Below are 26,842 nucleotides of genomic sequence, written 5' to 3'. Positions count from 1 at the left end.
GGAGAACAAACGTCAAATAGTGTGTCCCACTGTAGTTTAGTATTAGATGACAGCTCTGTATTTTAGAAAAGGTTTAAGTCAATCTACTTGCATGGAAACACTGCAACTGTTAAGAGATTGTCCCTTTAATCACACTTTGAGTTGACAGAGGTGAAGTGTGAGATCGGAGGTGTATTTTGGCCTAGGCAGACAAGGCACTTGCTAAGGGCAGCTGATTGGAGGGGGCAGCACTTTTTTGTGGCTATATTTTTAAGAAGCTTATAGATATTTTAGAAGTATTATACAGGTATATAATGAGAGATTTTGCCCAAGAAACTTACATTATAGGTGGGTATAATAAGAGACTGCCCATGGAGCTTACTTTTTAAAGGTAACTCTGGACCTTTCATTTGTTTAGCTAGCTATTGCCTTTAGTTTTGTTGGCTTTCAGTGCTTAGTATTGTGTTTGGGGAAGCATTGTATAAAGAAATCTGTTTGGGTTTTTTATATATTCTGCAGCAATAGACGTGTGTGTGTATGTGTGTTTCTGCATGTGTGTATGTGTATAACTCAATGTGTGTGTGCATAAGTCCTTGTAAACACTTACTTTGGAAATTCCATTAAAAAAAAAAATCACATTACTCTCTGCCCTGGGGGCAGGGGGGCAGCAGAATTGTGAGTGCCTAGGGCAGCACAAAACCTAAATACGCCACTGTGTGAGATATATTCTGCAAATCGAAAGTAACAGAAACCTGCTGCTTTATTGAGCACACCTTGACATTCTCATCTGATTTGAAATAAAAAAGAAACAGTAAGGAAAAAGGTAATACAATTTCTTGCTATACAAATGCCATAACTATCAGCATTCCTGAGTAGTGACAGGACTGGGCTTGGCACAAACACATATATTACCTGTCTGTTGATTTGACACTGGGCAAACTCCAATGCACTTTTGTTGAAATCTTCTGGGTTTCATTTATTTTCAACACATAATGCCTTCCTGGAAATGCCTTAAAGGGACAGTTAGCTTAAAAAATAATGTTATGCTATTCTGCACATAGGGTAGAATTATATAACATTATCTTAGCGACAACTTTTAAAATCAAACACCTAGATTACAAGTTTTGTCTGTAAAAACTTGCGGGGCTAACAAGCCTTTTTTTTCCAGCGCTTACTTTAAACAACGCTGGTATTACAAGTTTTCTGAATGGCTGCGTTAGCCTCAGAAAAGTGAGCGTTGAGCAAATTTAGCTCCACTTCTACCTGTAATACCAGCGTTGTTTACGGTAGTGGTAAGCTGGCAAAACGTGCTCGTGCACGATTTCCCCATAGGATACAATGGGGCTGAGCTGGCTGAAAAAAACCTAACACCTGAAAAAAGCAGCGTTCAGCTCCTAACGCAGCCCCATTGTTTCCTATGGGGAAACACTTTCTAAGTCTACACCTAACACCCTAACATTAACCCTGAGTCTAAACACCCCTAACCTTACACTTATTAACCTCTAATCTGCCGCCCCCAACATCGTCGCCACCTGCATTATATTATTAACCACTAATCTGCCACTCCAGACACCGCCGCCACCTACATTATCCCTATGAACCCCTAGTCTGCTGCCCCTAACATCGCCGACACCTACATTATATTTATTAACCCCTAATCTGCCCCCCCCCAATGTCGCCGCCACCTACCTACACTTATTAACCCCTAATCTGCCGACCGGACATTGCCGCCACTATAAGAAATGTATTAACCCCTAAACAGCCGCAATCTCGCCTCGCAAACACTATAATAAATTTTATTAACCACTAATCTGCCCCCCCCAACGTCGCCGCCACCTACCTACAATTATTAACCCCTAATCTCCCGCCCCCAATGTCACCGCTACTATAATAAAGTTATTAACCCCTAAACCTAAGTCTAACCCTAACACCCGCCTAACTTAATTATAATTTAAATAAAACGAAATAAAATTACTATAATTAAATAAATTAATCCTATTTAAAACTAAATACTTACCTATAAAATTAACCCTAATATAGCTACAATATAACCAATAGTTACATTATAGCTATTTTAGGATTTATATTTATTTTACAGGCAACTTTGTATTTATTTTAACTAGGTAGAATAGCTATTAAATAGTTAATAACTATTTAATAGCTACCTAGTTAAAATAATTACAAAATTACCTGTAAAATAAATCCTAACCTAAGTTACAAATATACCTAACACTACACTATCAATAAATTAATTAAATAAATTAACTACAATTATCTAAACTAAAATACAATTAAATAAACTAAACTATAGTACAAAAAAAACAAACACTAAATTACAAAAAATAAAAAAATATTACAAGAATTTTAATCTAATTACACCTAATCTAAGCCCCCTAATAAAATAAAAAAAAACCCAAAATAATAAAATTCCCTACCCTATACTAAATTACAAAAGTAATCAGCTCTTTTACCAGCCCTTAAAAGGGCTTTTTGCGGGGCATTGCCCCAAAGTAATCAACTCTTTTACCTGTAAAAAAAAATACAAACCCCCCCCAACATTAAAACCCACCACCCACACACCCCTACTCTAAAACCCACCCGATCCCCCCTTAAAAAAACCTAACACTAACCCCCTGAAGCTCACCCTACCTTGAGCCGTGTTCACCCAGCCGGGCCGAATTCTTCATCCAATCCGGGCGATGTGGTCCTCCATCCGGCAGAAGTCTTCATCCAAGCGGGGCAGAAGAGATCCTCCATCCGGCAGAGGTCTTCATCCATCCGCGGCTCCATCTTCAAGACCTCCGACGCGGAACATCCTCCTCGGCCGACGGACTAACGATGAATGAAGGTTTCTATCAGCCAATCGGAATTAAGGTAGGAAAAATCTGATTCGTTGATTCAATCAGCCAATCGGATTGAAGTTCAATCCGATTGGCTGATTGAATGAGCCAATAGAATTGACCTCGCATTCTATTGGCTCATCCAATCAGCCAATCAGATTGAACTTCAATCCAATTGGCTGATTAAATCAACCAATCGGATTTTTCCTACCTTAATTCCGATTGGCTGATAGAATACTATCAGCCAATCGGAATTCGAGGGACGCCCCTCTTGGATGACGTCATTTAAAGAAACCTTCATTCGTCGTTAGTCCGTCGGCTGAGGAGGATGTTCCGCATCGGAGGTCTTGAAGATGGACCCGCGGATGGATGAAGACTTCTGCCGGATGTAGGACCTCTTCTGCCCCGCTTGGATGAAGACTTCTGCCGGATGGAGGACCTCTTCTGCCCCGCTTGGATGAAGACTTCTGCCGGATGGAGGACCTCTTCTGCCCCGCTTGGATGAAGACTTCTGTCGGATGGAGGACCTCTTCTGCCCCGCTTGGATGAAGACTACTGCCGGATGGAGGAACTCTTCTGCCCCGCTTGGATGAAGACTTCTGCCGGATGGAGGACCTCTTCTGCCCTGCTTGGATGAAGACTTCTGCCGGATGGAGGACCGCATTGCCCGGATTGGATGAAGAATTCGGCCCAGCTGGGTGAACACGGCTCAAGGTAGGGTGATCTTCAGGGGGTTAGTGTTAGGTTTTTTTAAGGGGGATCGGTGGGTTTTAGAGTAGGGGTATGTGGGTGGTGAGTTTTAATGTTGGGGGGTCTTGTATTTTTTTTACAGGTAAAAGAGTTGATTACTTTGGGGCAATGCCCCGCAAAAAGCCCTTTTAAGGGCTTGTAAAAGAGCTGATTACTTTTGTAATTTAGTATAGGGTAGGGAATTTTATTATTTTGGGGGGCTTTTTTATTTTATTAGGGGGCTTAAATTAGGTGTAATTAGATTAAAATTCTTGTAATATTTTTTTATTTTTTGTAATTTAGTGTTTGTTTTTTTTGTACTATAGTTTAGTTTATTTAATTGTATTTTAGTTTAGATAATTGTAGTTAATTTATTTAATTAATTTATTGATAGTATAGTGTTAGGTGTATTTGTAACTTAAGTTAGGATTTATTTTACAGGTAATTTTGTGTTATATTGTAGCTATATTAGGGTTTATTTTATATTTAGTTTTAAATAGGATTAATTTATTTAATTATATTAATTTTATTTCGTTTTATTTAAATTATATTTAAGTTAGGGGGTGTTAGGTTTAGGGGTTAATAACTTTATTACAGTAGCCGCGACGTTGGGGGTGGGAGATTAGGGGTTAATAATTGTAGGTAGGTGGCGGCGACATTGGGGGGGCAGATTAGGGGTTAATAAAATTTATTATAGTGTTTGCGAGGCGGGATTGCAGCGGTTTAGGGGTTAATACATTTATTATAGTGGCAGTGATGTCCGGTCAGCAGATTAGGGGTTAATAAGTGTAGGTAGGTGGCGCCGATGTTGGGGGGGCAGATTAGGGGTTAATAAATATAATGTAGGTGTCGGCGATGTTAGGGGCAGCAGATTAGGGGTTCATAGGTATAATGTAGGTGGCGGCGATGTCCGGTCGGCAGATTAGGGGTTAAATAATTTTATTATAGTGTTTGCGATGTGGGGGGGGGGGGCCTTGGTTTAGGGGTTCATAGGTAGTTTATGGGTGTTAGTGTACTTTGTAGCACTGTAGTTACGAGCTTTATGTTCCGGCGTTAGCCCATAAAACTCTTAACTACTGACTTTTATATGCGGTAGGAGTCTTGGAGGTAGATGCTGTACCGCTCACTTTCTCCAAGACTTGTAATACCAGCGTTAGGTAAATCCCATTAAAAAGATAGGATACGCAATTGACGTAAGGGGATTTGCGGTAGCCAAAAGTCGCGGAAGAAAAGTGAGCGGTACACCTGTACCTGCCATACTCGTAATACCAGCGGGCGTTAAAAAGCAGTGTTAGGACCCCTTAACGCTGCTTTTTAAGGCTAGCGGAGAACTTGTAATCTAGCAGAAAGGATTTTAGAGATTTTTGCTGTAAAAGTTGCACTTACCTGTTCTCCTCTCAATGATCTTCTGATTAGGTCTTCTTTTTCAAAAGCGCTTAGCGGGCGCGCTGTCTAATCACAATAGCATTATCTGGGGCCCTGTGATTAGACAGCGCGCCCGCGACGCACTTTGGAAAACAAGACAAAAACCCTTTAAAGTGATGGTAAATCCGAGCGTTTAAAAAATGCTAGGATTTACTATCACTAAAAATAAAGGGGACTTTCATTGATCACAGGAACACTCAAAATTAAACTTTCATTATTCAGATAGAGCATGCCATTTTAAACAACTTTCAAATTTACTTATATTAACAAAATTTGCAGTATTTTTATATTTAAACTTTTTGAGTCACCAGCTCCTACTCAGCATGTGCAAGAATAAGTGTGTATGCATTTGTGAATGGCTGATGGCTGTCACATGGTACGTGTATGCATTTGTGTTTGGCTGATGGCTGTCACATGGTACAGGGGGAGTGGAAAAAGACATAACTTAAAATTGTCAGAAAACAAATCTACTACTCATTTGAAGTTCAGACTAAGTGCTATTGCAATGTCTTGTTATCTTGCACTTGTTGATTATGCAAATCTACTGAGGTGACTGGTCATTTAGTAAAAAAAAATGGTGCTAAACTCACCCTTTCTGTGCCTTAGCTCCTGATTGCATCAGCCAATAAGATTTTTCACCTTTTTTTTTTTATATTTTTTTAAAGCTTTATTGATATACAACTATAATCTTACAAGTTTCTCATGACAAAAACAGTGATGGTACAAAAGTGAACATCGTTGTATACTTTCAGAGGTATTGGAACTCATTTTGTCTTTTGAGAAAGTCCGTCTGATAAAGCTTATAGAAATTTTCTTTTTTTTTCCAAAACTAGCAGAAGAAAACAATAACAGAAAAAACAATCATTGTATCTGGATCAGGCATAACATTGGTTTTAACATACTGTGTGAGGTCAGGGCAGTAGAGCATTTCAGAGCTGGCCTTCACTTGTCAGTTGTTTCTGTGTGTGGTGGGTTTATGGCTGTGTTATCTAATGACCTTTGAGATTTATTTACTGTATGGATGTATGTTTCCCAATAAAGGATCAAAGCACAGTAGAAGTCTAATCTGTTAGTTTTATGATAATGATATTTCTCCAAAGATAGGAGGGTAGTCACGTTTTGTCTCCAACCTATCATTGATGGTACCACTTGTTGCTTCCATAGTCGTGGGATCAGTTGCTTGGCGCTACTAAGCATAATATATAGTAGTGTAGATTTATACTTACATTTAACCCTGATGGCCGGTTAAACAATAAGGTTAAAGGATCGAATGGAATCTTATGAGAAAGTACACTTTGTATCTCTTTGTGTACACTTTGCCAGAAGGGTCTCAGTACAGGGCACTCCCACCAGATATGGAAAAGTGTGCCTACCTGCTTGCAATCTCTCCAGCAAAGGGGGTCCGCTTCTTTGTAAATTTTAGCTAACCTACTAGGGTGGAGATACCATCTTCCCAGAAGCTTCATATTGGTTTCAGTAATACTCACTGAGGAAGGTGATTTACCCATCTGCTGGAAAATCGTGTTCCAAGCCTCTGTCGGTATATCAATGCCCATTTCTGACTCCCAGATTTTAGCATAGGAGGGGGGGTTCTTGGAATGGATGTCTGCTAAAATCTTATATATTGCTGATAGCGAACCCTTCATAGAAGTAGTTGTCCAGCACAATAGTTCAAAGGGAGTGAGGTTTCTAATCAGGTTGGGCTTATTTTTATTGTTAGTAATGAAATGTGAAAGCTGGAGATATTCATACCACTTGTGGAAAAATGGGATACTCTTCTCTACCAGTGATGTCTTTGTTAAAATGGATCCTTGCTCTATTACCGAGTAACATGGTAAACCTGCTGATATGGTGTATGAGCTATTCGCCCAGTTGTGCTAGTAAGCGGGAAATTCCGTGTTATGCATTATGGGGGTGAGTGGAGAGGGGATTGTAAAAATACTATATCGTGGTCTGACATATACTTCCCAAGTGGTCAAAGTATCTCTAATTAATGTAGGGGCAGATGTTGAAATATTCCTATGTTGTTTATGTATCCAGTATATAGCCCCCAAGCTTTTTGTATTGACTATATCATGTTCTAGTTTCACCCATTCTTTATTCAGTGCATTTTTGCTCCAATCCACTATCCTAGTCAATTGAGCCACTTGTTTATATAAGTCTAAATTGGGAACTCCCAATCATCCTCTATCCCGGCTCCTGTATAATGTGGGTTTAGCTATTCTAGGTTTTTTATTTGCCCAGATAAATGTGTTTGCTACTGCTTGTGCTGTATGTATGTAGTGTGCGGGTAATTGGATTGGTATTGTCTGAAATAAGTAAAGAAACCTGGGAAGAATGCTCATTTTGAAGGCATGTATCCTTCCTAGCCATGACAGATGTTTGTTTTGCCAAGTCCTCAGGTCTGATTGGACACTTTTAATGAGATTTTGATAGTTCAGTGAAAATAGCGAATCAAATGATTTAGCTATCTGAATCCCTAAGTATTTTATTGAGCTTTGTTTCTGAGTAAATTGATACTGTGTTTTAATTTGACTATTCGTTTGCTCGGATAACCCCACTCCCATAAATTCTGATTTGGATACATTTATTTTATAATTTGACAAAATGCTATAAGTTTTGATTTCCAACATGAGTGGCGGAAGAGACCGCTGTGGAGAGGTCAATGTGAAAAGGACATCGTCAGCGTACAGTGTTGTCTTATACTGTGTGTCTCCTATTTGAATCCCTTGTATCTCTTTATTGTTTCTTACATTAGCCGCTAAAACCTCCATGGCCATCACAAAAAGTATGGGCGAGAGAGGGCATCCTTGCCTCGTCCCGTTATAAATGGGGAGAAAATTTGACAAAGAGTTGTTAAATTTGATCTGGGCTCTAGGAGCGTGATATAAAGCAAAAAGTTTATCTATGAGTTTCTCGCCTATGCCGAATCTAGTTAAAGTGGATTTTAAAACTAGCCAGTCCAACCTATCGAAGGCCTTTTCGGCATCGATGGCCAGAAAGATTGAGGGAGTGTCGTGAGTTTGGGAATATTCTAATAAATTAATTACCTTGATAGTATTATCTCTCGCCTCCCTATGGGGAACAAAACCCACTTGATTGAGATGTATGAGCTGTGGAAGGAATCTATTGAGTCTAGTTGCTATGATTTTTGCGTATAATTTAATGTCCACATTCAATAATGAAATGGGATGGAAGTTGGCTGGGTCATCCGCTTGCTTTCCGGGTTTTGGAATTACGGAAATGTGGGCTTCTAACATTGCAGGAGGGAAAGGATGTTGCCAGTCTGTTTTGTTGAAAAGAAAGCACAAATGTGGGACCAGGATAGGTGCAAATTTCTTATAATATTGGACCGTGAACCCGTCGGGGTCTGGGCTTTTTCCGGTGGACATTTGTTTAAGGGCCGTTAAGATTTCTATTGCTGATATAGGGACTTCTAATTCGTCTGACTGAGATTTGGTTAGTTGGGGTAAAGGAGTGTTTGCTAAATAGGTTTTAACGTTATCCTCTGTATCTGCTGAGGGGTTTTCTTTGTTTATATTGTAGAGTTTTGCGTAGTATGTCAGAAATTGAGATAAAATCTCTGGCGTAGTGTTTACCTTTTCTTTTGTGGGTGTTTTTATTTCATGAATGAAGGTTTTCAACTTCCTTAATTTGAGGGCTCTGGCCAAATATTTCCCTGGTCTATTGCTTTCAAAATATAATTTTTGTTTGGTTTTTAATGCTAATGCGTTGGCCTCTTTTAGTAATTGGTCATAAACCGCTTTCCTAGCTTGGATTTGGATTAGGATTTGGTTGCAATTTGCCTGATGAACTCCCCTCTAATGAAGCACTTGTGTGCTTCCCAAACCGTAAAGGAGTCAGTTTCAGGGAGAGAGTTGAATTGGAAATACTCCGGGAGCAATTTTTCAATCCTAGTTTTAAATTCAGGGGAATCCAATAAACTCTCATCTAGCTTCCAGGTAAAATCGCTTTTTGGTACTGAAGGCCATTTAAGTTGTGTGAGTACCGCAGAGTGGTCTGACCATGCGGTGTGCGAAAGTTTAGATGACAGCACGTTAGACAAACCCCTTTGATTAGTTAAGTGATAAGCAATCCTACTATAAGATCGATGTGGTGAAGAGAAGAAGGTGTAATCCTTCTGTGTGGGGTGTTTAAATCTCCATATATCAAACAGTGTCTGATCCCGCATTAATTTCCATAACTGTTTGACTGTGCCCCTGGGTATAGAGGGTTTAGGGTTTGTGGTATCTAAGTTCGGCTGTATGGGAACATTAAGATCCCCTCCTATGTAAAGAGCACCTTTAGTGTGGTCTAAGATTTGAGTAAAATACTTTTTAAAGAAGGGTAAATGTTTTGAGTTTGGAGCATACAGATTTACTAATGTCACTGGAGTGCCGTACAGTAGTCCAAACACACATAAAAATCTGCCTTCTGCATCTGTATGTGTTTGTATGTGAGTGAAAGATATGTGCTTGCTTATAAGGATGCTTACACCATTCCATTTATGATCAAATGAGCTGTGAAAGTGTTGTGTGTAGTAAGATCCTAAATATTTGGGTTCTTTATTTTTTTTTAAAATGTGTCTTTTGCAGAAAAAGAATATCCCCATTTTTCCTACGAAGGTCTTGAAGTGCTATGGAGCGTTTCTGTGGGGAATTTAGGCCTTTAGTGTTCTGACTTAACAGAACTATAACCTTATCTTTAGGAGCCATTCTTTCCTAACATAGATTGTGTAACCGTGTAACTTTCCCTGCCCTCCTGTAAGCCTGTATACCAGATAACAAACAATAACAAAATAAACAATAAAAGGAACATTAAACATAGTAAAAATTAATTGTATATTTGATACCCTAGCGGTAGGTTTTTTTGCACTCTTAGTGTCATATGACGTTAAGACATGAAGAGGAGGTAGTAACCAGCTCCCTTACATGCTTTTGTGTCTAAGTCTAACCTTTGCCTATCTTTCTCATATATTTCAGTAAACCTGTTCTACAATCTATGCTTGGCATAACATATTAGAACCCCTAACAATACTGAAGTGTAATTAGTCTGAAAACTTATATCAACAATATATAAATAACCGTGACTCTTATTAATTGAAATAATACAATGATCTGTGTTAATACATTACCACATCTCATTCTCCTCATCTCAGGCTCTTATAATTTTACTTGTCCTTTATTTTAACTTTTTAAGAGTTTACTCATCAGTTCTTTAGCTCAATCAGTATCTCTAAAAGGAGAGCGGGAGATCCTAGCAGGTGCCTGGCCTCCCGACTTGGGAGCCACTTTGTGCCATCGATAAGGGTCCACTCATGTAGATTTCTTCTTTGGTGGTTCTGAGAGTTCATCTGCATCCGAGATTCTTGGAGTCTCTATTTCCAGTGCTGATCAAAAGTCTCCAATGTCCGCCATACTTCTGCAGGATAGTTTCCTATTGCCATGCAATACGTAAAGATGAAAGGGAAAACCCCATCTATATAGGATTTTTTTCTGACGCAGCAGAGATGTGAGAGGTGCCAGCTCTCTTCTCCTTTGTAGTGTCCGCTGTGATAAATCTTGAAAGAATTGGAGCACCACTCCTCTGAAATTCACCGGTTGGCTTTTACGGGAGAGATTTAGAATTTCTTCCTTTTCCATGAATTCTTTAAACTTCATGATGATGTCTCTTGGGGGTGTTGTATCGGGTGGTTTCGGCCTGAGTGCCCTATGCGCTCTAACCCAGGGGATATCTGTGATTGGTGTGGTATTCCTCAGGTGCGCAAAAAGAGCTGGCAGATAAATTGGGAGATCTTTGGGGAGCACAGACTCGGGTACACCTCGTATTCTGAGATTCTTCCTGCGGCTCCGGTTTTTGAGGTCCTCTATTTTATCATATAATTCGGCCATCATATTCGTGTGATGTGTAGTAGTGTCTTGTACAGTATTAACTTCATCTTGTAGATGATCTGTAAATTCTTCCAGCGCCTCCACTCTATTGCCTATAGTATGGAGGTCTTGCTTGATCTTTGCTATTTCTTCTTGTATGCAGGATGGAACGGATGATGTCTGCTATATCTTGTTTAGATGCTAGTGTGGAAAGGAGTGTATTTGGTACAGATGTACTCTCTTCTGAATAACTCATATTTTTTTCTGCGTAGGTTCTCTGTTCTTTGGCTGAACGCCTGCTTCCTCACTCATTCTGGGCTTTAATCCAGTAGGGGAGAAGAACTGATCTACTGAGTTATCTTTTTGGCTTGATGATTTGTGTGGTTTAGTGGACTTTGGCAATCTTTTGGTATTCATGATGCTCTTTGGCCCTAGATTGTTGTATTTCTTCATTGTTCTCACAGCTTAAGTTACAAAGGGAAATCTAGGCCTTTTTGTTCTGTCTTGGCAGTCTTTTTGTGGTCAGTCTCTATACTTTATTTCCTGCCTCCAAACTTGAGTGTCATCTAATGCACGTATTAAGCCAAATGTAGCCCTAGCATGTGCTGTCTGACAGTAGATGTCCGCAATTAATATCTCTCTGCTTGCCACTAATGGAAGTATCACTGTTAGTGACTATAGCCTGTGTGTTATATTTGTAAGCCTTTATTAATGTGCAGGCCTCTCTACGCAGTGCCCTCTTTTTGTCTCCCCCTCTTTATCTCTGCTTTGTGAGCTTGCGATAGAACTCTAGGTCACAGTCCAGCACAGGTCACTTAGTTTGCTTAAGAATATGTGTCCCCCTCTACTTATGGGCATCTCACAGCAGCGGTTAGGGAAAACAAACAGTTCTTCATTATAGGATGTAAGCAGCTGTTGGCGGTTCTACTATGTCTCTGTCTTATGCCCTGTCTATCGGGGTGTTCCTTCAGGGATCATGCTACCGTATAGAGGCACAAGTGTAGTGGCGGTGTATTACCTTGCTTGCCAGAGTTTGTGTCCTTCCGTTCTGTCGAGTTTCTCTAGCCCTCCGGCGCATTGTACAGGAGTTAGATTTTCTGCGTGCGTCATGCACGATGAGGTTGTCTGCGGTCCGGCGCTTTACCCGCTATATCTAATGTATTGGCCACTTCAGCTGAGGTATATTTATGTCCCCGTGTTAGAACATATTAGTGCTCTAATCTGATCGCCTCTTTAGAACATTTAGCAGCTTATATAGGCAGCATATGTGGAGCTAGTCTTTGGAGCCTCTGTGTTAAGCAGCCATCTTAGCTGCGGCCAGCTCCGCCCCCCCAGGATTTTTCACCTTTAATTCCGATTGGCTGATAGAATTCTATCAGCCAATCAGAATTCAAGGGACGCCATCTTGGATGACGTCACTTAAAGGAACCTTCATTCTTCAGTCACCGTGGAAAGAAGAGGATTCTCCGCACCGGATGTCTTGAAGATGGAGCCGCTCCGCGCTGGATGGATGAAGATAGAAGATGCCGTCTGGATGAAGACTTCGGCCCACTTGGATGAAGACTTCTGCCGGCTTCAATGAGGACTTCTGCTGCTTTGTTGAGGATGGATGTCGGGTCTTCAAAAACTGTAAGTGGATCTTCGGGGGTTAGTGTTAAGTTTTTTTAAGGGTTTATTGGTGGGTTTTATTTCTAGATTAGAGCTTTTGGGCACTGAAAAAGAGCTAAATGCCCTTTTAAGGGCAATGCCCATCCAAATGCCCATTTCAGGGCAATGGGGAGCTTAGGTTTTTTAATTAGGATTTTATTTGGGGGGTTGGTTGTGTGGGTGATGGGTTTTACTGTTGGGGGTTGTTTGTATTTTTTTACAGGTAAAAGAGCTGATTTCCTTGGGGCAATGCCCTGCAAAAGGCCCTTTTAGTAGCCTATTGCTACTAAAAGTAGCCCTTTTAGTAGTTTATTGTAGGCTAGGTTTTTTTTTTTTATTTTGCTAGGGCTATTAGATTAGGTGTAATTAGTTTAAATATTTGATCATTTCTTTTTTTCATTTGTGTAATTTAGTGTTTGTTATTTTTTGTAATTTAGTTAATTGTATTTAATTAATGTAATTTATTTAATTGTAGTGTAATGTTAGGCATTAGTGAAAGGCAGGTTAGGTTTATTTTACAGGTAAATTTGTATTTATTTTAGCTAGGTAGCTAGTAAATAGTTAATAACTATTTACTAACTAGTCTACCTAGTTAAAATAAATACAAACTTGCCTGTGAAATAAAAATAAAACCTAAGCTAGCTACAATGTAACTATTAGTTATATTGTAGCAAGCTTAGGGTTTATTTTACAGGTAAGTATTTAGTTTTAAATAGGTATTATTTATTTTAATTATATTAAAGTAGGGGTGTTAGGGTTAGACTTAGGGTTAGGTTTAGGGTTTTATAACTTTAGTATAGTGGAGGCTACGTCGGGGGCAGCAGATTAGGGGTTAATAAATGTAGGTAGGTGGCGGCGATGTTAGGGGTGGCAGATTAGGGGTTAATAAGTGTAATGTAGGTATCAGCGATGTCGGGGGCATCAGATTTGGGGTGTTTAGACTCGAGTTTATGTTAGGGTGTTAGGTGTAAACATAAATTTTTATTTCCCCATAGGAATCAATGGGGCTGCATTATGGAGCTTTACGCTCCTTTATTCCAGGTGTTAGACTTTTTTTCAGCAGGCTCTCCCCGTTGATGTCTATGGGGAAATCGTGTACGAGCACGTAAAACCAACTCACCGTGGCTCTGGTATTGGAGTGCAGTATGGAGCTCAATTTTGCTCAACACTCACTTCTTGCCTGCTAAGCCGGGTTTATGCAAACCTGTAATAGCAGCGCTATAGGGAGGTGAGTGGTGACAATAAGTTGCAAGTTAGCAGCGAGCAGCTCTTACCGCAAAACTCGTAATATAGCCGATGGTGTAAATGTGTACAAATAACTTCTGTAATAAAGTGTTAATTATTTGTTTCAGAGATCTAACACATTATTCCATATCTGTTCTCAAGATCATATTATCTGTGAAATGGAAAATCAAACTATGCAGCACTTTTCTTGTCTGATTACCCAGGCTAAGAACTTGTGTTAGAATTAGTCACATCTAATACTGAGGCAGAGTTTACACAAGATATTACTGAGCATTCTAAGACATTTTGCTATAATTATATTATGTTGCTCATGTGCAATACACTCTGAAATGGCCACAGATTTTAGATATATATATAAATGTATGTTTTAGATTAATTAAACCTATATTCATTGCTATTGTATAGTCTGTTGATGTTGGGCATGACAGAAATTTACATATGTATATATATATATTTAATACGTGATATCTCATACAGCTAATGAGATCTGCAGGAAACATGAGAAAATGGAAATAATAACCTCAATATCTATAAATAGTGTTTAGCAACCATTTCTTTTTATTTAATGCTCGCATTTTCGTGATTGTAAGTTACAACACTTGTCTTTTTAAACAGTATTTATATTGGAAATCACGTCCTTTCAAATGTTAAAGGGACACTTAACCCAATTTTTTTATTTTGTGGTTCAGATAGAGTATGCAATTTTAAGCAACTTTCTAATTTACTCCTATTATCAATTTTTCTTCGTTCTCTTGCTATCTTTATTTGAAAAAGAATGCATCTAAGCTTTTTTTTGGTTCAGTACTCTGGAGAGCACTTTTTTATTGGTGGATGAATTTATCCAACAATCACCAAGAACAACACAGGTTGTTCACCAAAAATGGGCCAGCATCTAAACTTACATTCTTGCATTTCAAATAAAGATACCAAGAGAATGAAGAAAATTTGATAATAGGAGTAAATTAGAAAGTTGCTTAAAATGTCATGCTCTATCTGAATCACAAAAGAAAAAAATTGGGTTCAGTGTCACTTTAAACTGTTTGCCATTGTTTGTTGGCAACTGATATCAATTGCAGGGGTTATTAAAATAATCAAATGTCCCAATATCTACAGTATCTAGAACATTGTGTCAACATCTTCTTACAGCAATAGAAATATTATGAGGTTCTTAAAACTTGTTTAAGATTTTTAAAAAAAACATATTGAACCTGTCAAAACAGACAATTTTCATATAGATTTTATTAAAGAAAATTTATTTGAAAAAGAAAAAAACTTGAAAAAAAAGAAAAAACGATAATTTTTATGGCTTTTATTTGGCAAAGACAAAGCTTGTTTGGATCTCCTTTGGAACTTTTGGCAAAATTTCAAGCCTTTTAACTTAGTGGCTTCAGGATTGACAGTATAAGAACTTTATACAAAATCATTTCCTGCATTCTTCTTCAGATGATGAAAGTCTCAATCAATTTAAAAAATCATTTTGAAATATTAAAATGTTAAAAGTTAAAAAAAAAAAATATTGAGCAAACATACCCAGTATACCCATCATACCCAAATACAAATGACATTCAGATTGTTTAACAATTATCAGGAGCATTTTGAGAATACAAAACGTTCATTTTTTTCCCCTTAAACACTGTACAAAGGGATCAAGACAAAAACTATGTTTTTAATATTTTTGTTTCTAACATATTTTCACATTGTTTTGCACCATCTTTGTGTCTTACCATATCCTTTCATGAGATATGGTAAAGTTTGTCATTGTTTAAACGATAATTGGTGCAAACTATCATTTATCAGTTCCCATTAATGTCAAAGGGAGCCGATAGTATTAAACCACTGCTGGTATTTAGTAATTGTAAATTGTAAATTGCAGAGAAATGTTAAAGGGACACTGTAGTCAAAAATAGAATTGCGATATTACACTAGTATACCTGTAAATAAAGCATTTTTCAATGTTGATCATGTATGAAATATTTATAGTTTTTTATATATTACTATTTGAAATATTAATTTTTTCCAAACCCACTGAGTTGTTCGCCGTTACGGATTTCTAATCCGGGTTGACAACTCCAGTTGGAAGATGGTGACTCCTAAACACAATACGCATGCGCGAGTAAGCACAACGTTATCGGATACATTTTTTTTTATTCTGGTGTAGGTCATGTCGGCTTCTGTGCCGCAATATGCGCATGCGAGACTAAACAAATCCTATTGTGCATGCGTTGAATGACGCAAATGTATTATAATCAATGTGGTGAAATAGGTTCAAGGAGCGCCAAAATAGGCAGAGATAGAGATATATATAACAGTGAACAATATTGAATGAGATATATATAACCGTAAACAATATTTAATTGACAATGATAGATATGAGATAGTTTATACAATGATAAAAGTCATGGATCCATGATTAAAAACAATAATAACAATAGGGAATACAAACAGTTAAAATATATACGAATGAAATTGGAATTAAAATCATGTGGCAGTTGGAGCGCTAAAAGACAGTACAAACATTTATCACAATGTGCACACGTAAAATGGCATATAGCAAATGAGCCTATAGAGACACGAGGAAAAACAGATGATTAAAAAATGATAAACAGTGGATGGGAAGTGTCAATAAGAGTGTCAAAAATTTTCAAAAAAGGATATTAAAAAGGATGTTAAAAAAGGCACACGAGGTGAGTCCTGTGGGTGCGCAAAAAAGATGTGGATGGTGCACAAACAAATATCTCAAAAAAACGTCTCAGAAAAAAAGTGTTCCAAGGTGTAACTGTGCTCGTGATGCGTGAAGGGAAATCAGTTATTTTCCAGAGGTTTCCTCAGATAACTGTGTCCTGTTAACCTATAGATAAAAATAATACATAGTGCAATACAGCTACAATATACAATGGATAATTAGAAAAGAGCTCACCATAAATGTGTCAACGCGTTTCGGCCCTGGGAGTGGGCCTTTCTCAAGACTATTGATTTGCTATATGCCATTTTACGTGTGCACATTGTGATAAATGTTTGTACTGTCTTTTAGCACTCCAACTGCCACCTGATTTTAATTCCAATTTTATTCGTATATATTTTAACTGTTTGTATTCCCTATTGTTATTATTGTTTTTAATCATGGATCCATGACTTTTATCATTGTATAAACTATCTCATATCTATCATTGTCAATTAAATATTGTTTACTGTTATATATATCTCATTCAATATTGTTCACTGTTATATATATCTCTATCTCTGCCTATTTTGGCGCTCCTTGAACCTATTTCACCACATTGATTTTCATTTAGGGTTTAGCTAAGGACTCTTTATTTGAGGAGCTGTAGATAGCTGTTTCAGTCTAACGCTGATAGAACTTTCCAATGCAAATCGGATTGGCAAGTACGTTAGACCTTAGACGGCCCACATTTGAGGGCTGGATGACGTGATGTCATGGGGATAAAATAAAACTTTATTTTAATGCTAAAGGGAGCTTCGTTTCTGAAAATAAAAAGGTACATTACAGTGATAATATACTAAGCATATCTAGATATGCTTTTCAGCAAAGAATATCAAGAGAATGAAGCAAAATAGATAATAGAAGTAAATTAGAAAGTTGTTTATAATTGTATGCTCTGTCTAAATCATAAAAGAAAAAATTTGGGTTTCATGTCCCTTTAATATGTTTTTTTTAAAAGCACCAAAATGTTATTGATACATACAACTTTATGAAAACTAGATTTCATAAACTATTTCCATCTTCTATATACAGAATGCCTATATTTTCTAAACTATATAATTTAACATATATGCAAAAATAAATTATATTTATCAACATATACTAAATCAATATTTCATTTTTATATCAATATCATCTCATTTATTTTACACTGGTGTTTTGAAAGGGGTGGTGCTGAAATGGGGAAGGGTACAGGCATAGATTTTGTCCTGGGTCTTAGGGCCTGATTTTCAAAACCTTGCTGTTCTGATGAGATGATCTAACAAGTCTTGTAAGTACAGCGAGGTCCTTCAAGGGACACTTAAGTAAAAAATTAAACTTTTATCATTCAGATAGAGAAGGCAATTTTAAACAACTTTCCAATTTACTTCCATTAACAAAATGTGTCTTTTTATATTTACTCTTTTTTGAATCACCAGCACCTACTGAGCATGTTAAAGAATTCACAGAATATAAGTTTACGCATTTGTGATTGGCTGATGGCTGTCCGATGATACAGGACAGGAGTAGTGGAAATAGACATACTGTAGCTTTGAGAATTGTCAGAAAAAAATCACAATCTCCAATCCACTGAGGCTCTCAACAAAATTATCATTTGTTTTGTTTTGTAAATGATTGAAACTTATTGCATCAGCTATAAAAAAAAAGATTATGAATATGAATTACTTACAGTAAACTGATAAGGAGATGAATTGGCCTTCAAAGAAACTCCCCGAGATGCAGTCAGCCCACGCAGAGCTGTCTTTAATATTGACTGGACCCTGGGCAAACATTTTCTTGGCCTCCCCTTCATGCAATTTCGCTCTCCACCCCAACAAAACAACTAAATCATTTCTTTTTTTTTATGATCATCCACTGCTGGGCTAATCATTTTAAAAACAATATGAAATAAATTGCAATATGTGAAACTGGACCTAAGCAGTACTAATAAGTAAACGAATGTATAAATTCCTCCACTGTGGATAAATTTAATATATTTATTTACTAATTAATTAATTAATTAATTAAATGTTGGTTTTTAATTTATTTATATATTATACAGTATATATTTAAATACATAAAATGTAATGCGATGCACGGCATCACATAGTAAAAATCAGTGGCGGACCTAATGTCTACAGGGCCCCGGTGCAAGAATTTATTTTGGACCCCCTAAAAGCATCTCACCAGTTTTGGGATATTCACTACATATTTATTGTTTAGACAGCCACTGTACAGCAAAATTACCACTTTCATGAATACCAAGGGAATGGCTAAAATAACAAACTCCCCTAACCCATATACACACACACTCTCCAGAGCATACACATATACATGTACACACACACACTCTCCAGAGCATACACATTTACACACAAACACACACTCTCCAGAGCATACACATGTACACGCAAACACACACTTTCCAGAGCATACACATGTACACACAAACACACACTACAGAGCAGACACATATACATGGACACACAAACGCACACATTCCCTCTTACACACACACACACATAATTTACAGCATACATAATAATATAACCACACTTGTGATAACATACAGCACACGTTAAATAAACAACAACTTAATGGCATCTCACAGAATTAATTTAGATGGGGTGTTTTTTTATTTCCAATGAAAGTGGAAAAGGTTCTAGTAATCTGTACTGGGGCCAATATTAAAAGTACAAAGTATGTGTGCACTGTGCAGTATACTAAGGTGTGTCTGACCTGTAAGGGAGAATCCTGACATTTGGGGAGAACAAAATCAGCTATGGATCATCTAATCAATGATACTTTTAAATGTGATTCTGGTGTGAGGTTAGCTGGTTAAAGAGATTTAGGGCTGGTTAAAGAGATTTAGGTCAGCCAACAGGAGCAAAGCAAGGTATAGACTGAGGAGAAAGCATGGAGGTGCAGACAAACATACGTTTACTGACTGAAACAGCAGTACTACAATGGGAAGCTGTAACATCTGAGACAGAGAGAAAAAATCTATAAAAATAAACCTTACCTAAATGTGTGAAGTTTCAGCATGCCACTATACATCAGCCACAGCAGCACATGTCACTTCTCTGCTAGGTACAAGTTCCCTCTCACCCTGCACTAGCAATGCTGCATAGGGAAGGAGCGTGTGTGCACTCACTTATTCTTCCAACTGATACCTTTCTACAAAGCACTGTTCCCCTTACAAACTTCAGTTAGTTGATATGAAGGCCACAGCAGAAAGATCAGGGCTAAGGAGACCAGGAGACTGGATGTTGTCTGTCCAAGGCTGCAGGGATACAGTGTGAGATGAGTCACACAGCCTCAAAACTGAAGAGAGCAGTGTCTGTAGCTGCAGATGTTCAACTCCTCATGTGCCTGCCACTCCAGCTTTCTGCTGCATGCGCCTACAGTGAGCCAGCCCTACCCTGAACAATCCCCACCACCAGATAAGGTACCCGGTAATAGCGGTAACCCCTGCAGGACCTTTTCTGATGCAGAAGGATTGACTGAATGCTGAGTTATGGCTTTGCACAGTACATATCTAAAACAGCACATGGCACTAGCTTGGCATGCCACATGACATTCAGCACGGTCTGGCACTGTTTCTCACAAATAAATATAAGCAGAGAACTTTTGACTGTGACAGTATTAGGACTGACTGTTTGTGCAACCCATGTCACATGACATCAACAGTATGGCATGAACCAGAACTTTTTTTTATTTATTATTTTTTTTAGGACTCTTGTGCCTCACAACAAAGACTGGGCTCTGGGCAGCTGCCCCTTTTGCCCTGTGTGAAAGATGGCCGTGAGCCCACGGAGATCCTTCTGCTCAAACCTGACCTGCATATGGTATCCTTTTAACTTACAGTCTATTAACACACATCCTGGTTTGTTACAGTCCATTTAAATAGTTGTGTACTCCTCCCATATGCATGGTATTGACTGGGTCAAATTTTATTGGTAGTAGTATAAATATGACATATGTAACATATGTTCTTCAGCATGATAAAGGGGAAGGCACCATAAAGCATTGCTGTTATTTTTGGCGAGCAGTTTTTAATTATATTTTGTCTAATATTTTCTGTGTCTTGGGAAGTTCTGAAAGTGGTGGTCTTAGTTTGTTTTTCTGAAATATATTTGCTCATTTCCTTTATCTGAGTATCCTAAATAATTATTATTATTATAATATAATAATTCACACTGTAACTATTCTAATAGTTGTAAAGGGGCCATTATATAATAGTGCATATGTATACTTCTTAGAACACAGTCTTTTAATTTTTAGCACAACACCCTTGTTTAGTTGAGTCTTTGATGGCGCATTAAAACTGCTGGTAATGCACAATATGGGGGCAAACAGAAGCCTAGATTTAGAGTTTTGTCGGTAAAGACCTGCGGTGCTAATGCTGCTTTTTTTTCCCAGTGCACCCTTAAGACAACGCTGGTATTTAGAGTTGTCTGAATGGCTGCGTTCACCTCAGAAAAGGGAGCGTAGAGCATAATTTAGCTCCACTTAAACCCTCAATACCAGCGTTGCCTACGGTAGCGGTAAGCTGGAAAAACGTGCTCGTGCACGATATCCCCATAGGAAACAATGGGGCTGAGCTGGTTGAAATAAACCTAAAACCTGCAAAAAAGCAGCGTTCAGCTCCTAACGCAGCCCCATTGTTTCCTATGGGGAAACACTCTCTAAGTCTACACCTAACACCCTAACCGATCAGCCAATAGAATGCGAGGTCAATCCGATTGGCTAATTGGATCAGCCAATCGGATTGAACTTCAATCTGATTGGTTGATTGAATCAGCCAATCAGATTTTTCTTACCTTAATTCCGATTGGCTGATAGAATCCTATCAGCCAATCGGAATTCAAGGGACGCCATCTTGGATGACGTACCTTAAAGGAACCGTCATTCGTTGTTAGTCCGTCGGTTGAAGAGGATGGCTCCATGTCGGCTGGCTGGAAGTTGGCTCCACTCCGGATGGATGAAGATAGAAGACCCCGCTTGGATGAAGACTTCTACCGGATGGAGGACCTCTTCTTGCCCCGCTTGGATGAAGACTTCTACCGGATGGAGGACATCTTCTTGCTCCACTTGGATGAAGAATTCGGCTCGGCTGAGTGAAGACGACTCAAGGTAGGGAGATCTTCAGGGGGTTAGTCTTAGGTTTATTTAAGGGGGGTTTGGGTGGGTTAGAGTAGGGGAATGTGGGTGGTGGGTTGTAATGTTGGGGGGTATTATATTTTTATTTACAGGTAAAAGAGCTGATTACTTTGGGGCAATGCCCTTTTAAGGGCTGGTAAAAGAGCTGATTACTTTTTAATTTAGAATAGGGTAGGGCATTTTATTATTTGGGGGGGCTTTTTATTTTATTAGGGGGCTTAGATTAGGTGTAATTAGTTTAAACTTCTTGTAATTTTTTTTATTTTCTGTAATTTAGTGTTGTTTTTTTTGTATTATAGATTAGTTTATTTAATTGTATTTTAGTTTAGCTAATTGTAGTTAATTTATTTAATTAATTTATTGATAGTGTAGTGTTAGGTGTATTTGTAACTTAGGTTAGGATTTATTTTACAGGTAATTTTGTAGTTATTTTAACTAGGTAGCTATTAAATAGTTATTAACTATTTAATAGCTATTGTACCTAGTTAAAATAAATACAAAGTTGCCTGTAAAATAAATATAAATCCTAAAATAGCTACAATGTAACTAATAGTTATATTGTAGCTATATTAGGGTTTATTTTATAGGTAAGTATTTATTTTTAAATAGTAAAAATTTATTTAATGATAGTAAATTTATTTAAATTAATTGAAATAATATATAAGTTAGGGGGGTGTTCGGGTTAGGGTTAGACTTAGGTTTAATACATTTATAATAGTAGCGGCGACGTTGCGGGCGGGAGATTAGGGGTTAATATTTGTAGGTAGGTGGCGGCGATGTTAGGGAGGGCAGATTAGGGGTTAATACTATTTATTATAGTGTTTGCGAGGCGGGAGTGCGGCGGTTTAGGGGTTAATACATTTATTATAGTGGCGGCGAAGTCCAGTCGGCAGATTAGGGGTTAATAATTGTAGGTAGGTGGTGGCGACGTTGGGGGGGGCAGATTAGAGGTTAATAAATATAATGTAGGTGTCGGCGATGTTAGGGGCAGCAGATTAGGGGTTCATAGCTATAATGTAGGTGGTGGCGATGTCCGGTCAGAAGATTAGGGGTTAAAAAAATGTATTATAGGGTTGGCGATGTGGGGGGGCCTTGGTTTAGGGGTTCATAGGTAATTTATGGGTGTTAGTGTACTTTATAGCACAGTAGTTAAGAGCTTTATGTTCCCGCATTAGCCCATAAAGCTCTTAACTACTGACTTTTTTTGATGGTAGGAGTCTTGTCGGTAGAGGCTCTACCGCTCACTTCTTCCAAGACTCGAAATACCAGCGTTAGGCAAATCCCATTGAAAAGATAGGATACGCAATTGACGTAAGGGGATCTGCGGTAGCCTCGAGTCGCGGAAAGAAAGTGAGCGGTAGACCCTTTCCTGTCTGACTATAAATACCAGCGGGCGGTAAAAAGCAGCGTTAGGACCCCTTAACGCTGCTTTTGGTGGCTAACGCCAAACTCTAAATCTATGCGTAAGTGTATAACTTCTTTCTAATATAACATAATACTGGCAAAAATTACTTAAGTGAGTTCCTGCAAGAGTAAGGCCTAGAGGATACAATATAACTCCTCCTTAATCTCCTCATAGCGAGTGAATAAATATCTATACCACCTACTTGGCAATTACACATAACCTTGGAGTTTTAGACTTGGACTTTTTATATCAGGATTAGCATTAGTACAGTACTGGTTTATGTATTGTAAAGTAACCTTGGATGAATTACACTATTTCCATATAAAGAATAAACTGCTTTTTTCTGAAGTTAAAGAACTTTCTATTACGGCGATAGTGACTATTCTATATATGGCGCACCTGGAACCACATACTTTTTGGGATACCTGTAAATCATCACCATGTTTATAAAATAAATTGATGCTAATGGGACACTTGCATGATTTAATTCCCTTTAAAAGTAATTTACTTGTGCTTGGATACCTGAGCACCTATATCCTACACTTAAAGCCAGTATAACTGGGGACTATACACAAAATTATCTATTTTTTTGAGAGTAAAATATTTCTACCTGGATACAGCTACAGGTTCATGTTACCTCATGTGAATTAACATTGATTACATATGCCTGCACAATATATTTTTAAAATAAAATAATCTTGCTATATGTTCTGAGAAGTTTAATGTGTGTATACAGCTAAATGTCTATGCCAGGATTTGAGTATAGGGTTAGTTAAACTGTGCAAATAAGCCTATCTGCTGGGTTATAAGTATATGCATAGACCTTGAAATACCAGTCTCAAACGCTTTTATTTACTAACAGCTAGGTATATATAGGAGTCTAGTCGGCTATAAAGGGCTAACCTGTGCTATTAAAAGTGTTCTTATAGAGGATTAAGGTGCACAAACAGCTAATATATTTCCTAGGAATTGTATTTATATATGTGATATTTAAATATTTGTTAATAAGCCATGTGCTGACTTTGAAGTAAACACACACATAGTCTGGGGAGTGAACTGTTTATAGCTGACCTCTTTTATTTGTTTTCTAGAAGTTAAACTACTTATGCGTAACAACCTGTATATGCTTATATTATTGATAAAATATCCTGAGGGTATATAAACAAGGGTATAGAGAGAGTGATTACGGTTTAAACTTATAAGCAAGGCATAGTACTAATTACTATGAAGATACAATGGTTTTGAATGAGGTTGATTAAAGTAAGAACATATTACTTGGTAGGCCTAGAAGTTTCAGCCCTAAGCACTTGTACCAATCATTTCATCTGGGTAGACACTTGCCTAGTAGGCTATAAAAAGCTAAACTGAGCATAACATGTTTAAATTGTTCAGCAATAAAAAAAACCAGAACACAAATAATGAGGACTTAATAAAACAACTGGATGCACTTTTTACACCCAAATTTGATTTAAAGGGACAGTATACTATAAAATGTTTTTCCCTTAATGCATTTCCAATAACTTTTCTTTACCAGATGCAGAGTATAAAATGTATGAGATTTGCTTTTTTTAAGGCTTATTTGTGTATATGTATTAGCTGGTTTTGTGTTTTGAAGCCACAACCTAATAAAATGGGTTGAGCTTGTAGGTATAATCAGATCTCATTACTTTATCACATTGTGTACATATACCTGCTTCTTTATCTTATATCTGTCCATAAACCAATCACCAATACTTGGAGAGAACAATGGAAAATTAACATTGTATTACCATATCTCTTCTATAACCCACTGGGAGTGTAATTTCTTCTACTGCCTGTGTTAACACAGCTTGGCCTGCAGGCCAAAAACTTTCAGGATGGGTGGGGATACCACAGGCTAAATAAACTATTTCAAATGCCAATATAAGGGTAATGGAAATACTTGAAAACAATTTAATACACTCCAGCAGGTAAAGTGGATCATTGGGAACAAATTAAAGGGAAGATATTTTTTGGGTAAACTGTCCCTTTAATTAAAAATAATATAACTTCCCTAACAAATGAGGTCAGTTTGCTGCTAGACTTTCACACGCAGAACAAAGAATTTCAGACATAGAAGATAGAGAGATACAAAGAGATCAGATTACACAGTCTATGACAGAACAGGTAGAAATTATGAAAGCAAAATTAGATGGCTTAGAAAATAGAGCAAGGAGAAATAACCTTCGAATAATAGGGCTACCGGAGGAAATAATGGTAAAAGATCTTAAAAGATTTGTGGAAACAGATTTAATGAATTTAATTAATATTAAAATTGAAGAACAGGCAACAGTAGTTGAGTAAATACATAGAATAGGCCCAGAAAGGAAGGCGACTGATGGGACAAGAATTAATAGGCTAGTTATTATGAAACTTTTAAACTTTCAAAATAAGGTTAAAATTATGAGTGCTTACAGGAAAGCAAATAATGAGCCTTATCACAAGGGAAAAATAATACTAATGTTTAATGACTACTCAATAGAAACATCCAATAAAAGGCGCATTATGGCACCATTGTGCACTAAACTAATTCAACAGGGCTGAAGAGCGAGATTATTATACCCAGCAAGAATTAACGTGCAAACGAAAGAAGGGAACACATTTTTTACTGAAGTTTCAGAGATTGATCTGCTTTTGGAAAATCACACTAGTAAAAATGAGAAATAAGTCTGATGGAATTCTTACTCCTAAATATTGTTTTTTTTACTTCTTTTGCCCTTAAAAGGGTATTCAGCTCTTTTTCTCTGCCCTTAAAAGGGCATTCAGCTCTTTTACAAGTGCCCATCCCTAAACTAAAAAAAAAACCCACCCCAAAAAATTAAAAAAAAACTAACACTAACCCCATAAAATCTACTAATGGTTCCTGAAGTCCGGACATCCATCTTCATCCAGGAGGTGAGAAGTCTTCATCCAGGTGGCGACACTTTCATCCATTTTGGGAAGTCTTCTATCTTCATCCCGGCGGTGCGAAGCTATCCTGAAAAAGGATCCCATCCTGCGAGGAGCGTCCTCTTCATACAGTCACCACCGTTTCAAAATGGTGTACCTTGCATTACTATTACCTGATTTGATTTATCAAATTCAAATCAGCCAATAGGATGAGAGCTTCTGAAATCCTATTGGCTGTTCAAAACAGCCAATATGATGAGAGCTTAGTGGTTTTTATTTTTCGTAATTTAGTGTTCATTATTTCTTGTACTATTGGATTTTGTAATTTTTTTGTAGTGTTTTTTAAATTTGTAATTTAAGTTTTTAATTGGTAGTATTTTTTTATTTTATTAGAATAGTTATGTTAGGTTAATTTATAGTTTAATCTTAGGTTTATTTTTATTTCACAAGTAAGTTTTTTTATTTATTTAAATATAGTTATATTGCAATTTTAATTTAAAGTTAGGGGGTGTTAGGTTTAGGGGTTAATAGTTTAATTTAGTGTTTTGCGATGTGGGGGACTGGCGGTCTAGGGGTTAATAGGTTTAGTTTAGTATTTACAATGTGGGGGGCTGGAGGTTTAGGGGTTAATATTTTATCATAGTGTTGGCGATGTGGGGGGCAGGCGATTTTAGGGGTTAATAGGTTTATTTAGGTGTCGTCGATGTCAGGGAGCGGTGGGTTATATTTATTTATAAAGTGGGTTTTATTTATTTATAAAGCGCCAACAGATTCCGCAGCACTGTCCATGGGTACAAAGATAAAAGTACAGTACAATCCTATATAATAAAAGGCCAAGTGTGTCTGTCTGAAGCTTTCATGCGCAGTAGAGACTGCGCGAGGACAAACACACCTGGCCTTCCAACTGACCCGGCGTCATGTGGTGGAGAGG

Source organism: Bombina bombina, chromosome 1 (genome assembly GCF_027579735.1).
Source record: "Bombina bombina isolate aBomBom1 chromosome 1, aBomBom1.pri, whole genome shotgun sequence".
Classification (NCBI taxonomy): Eukaryota; Metazoa; Chordata; class Amphibia; order Anura; family Bombinatoridae; genus Bombina; species Bombina bombina.
This window is presented reverse-complemented; position numbering follows the sequence as displayed.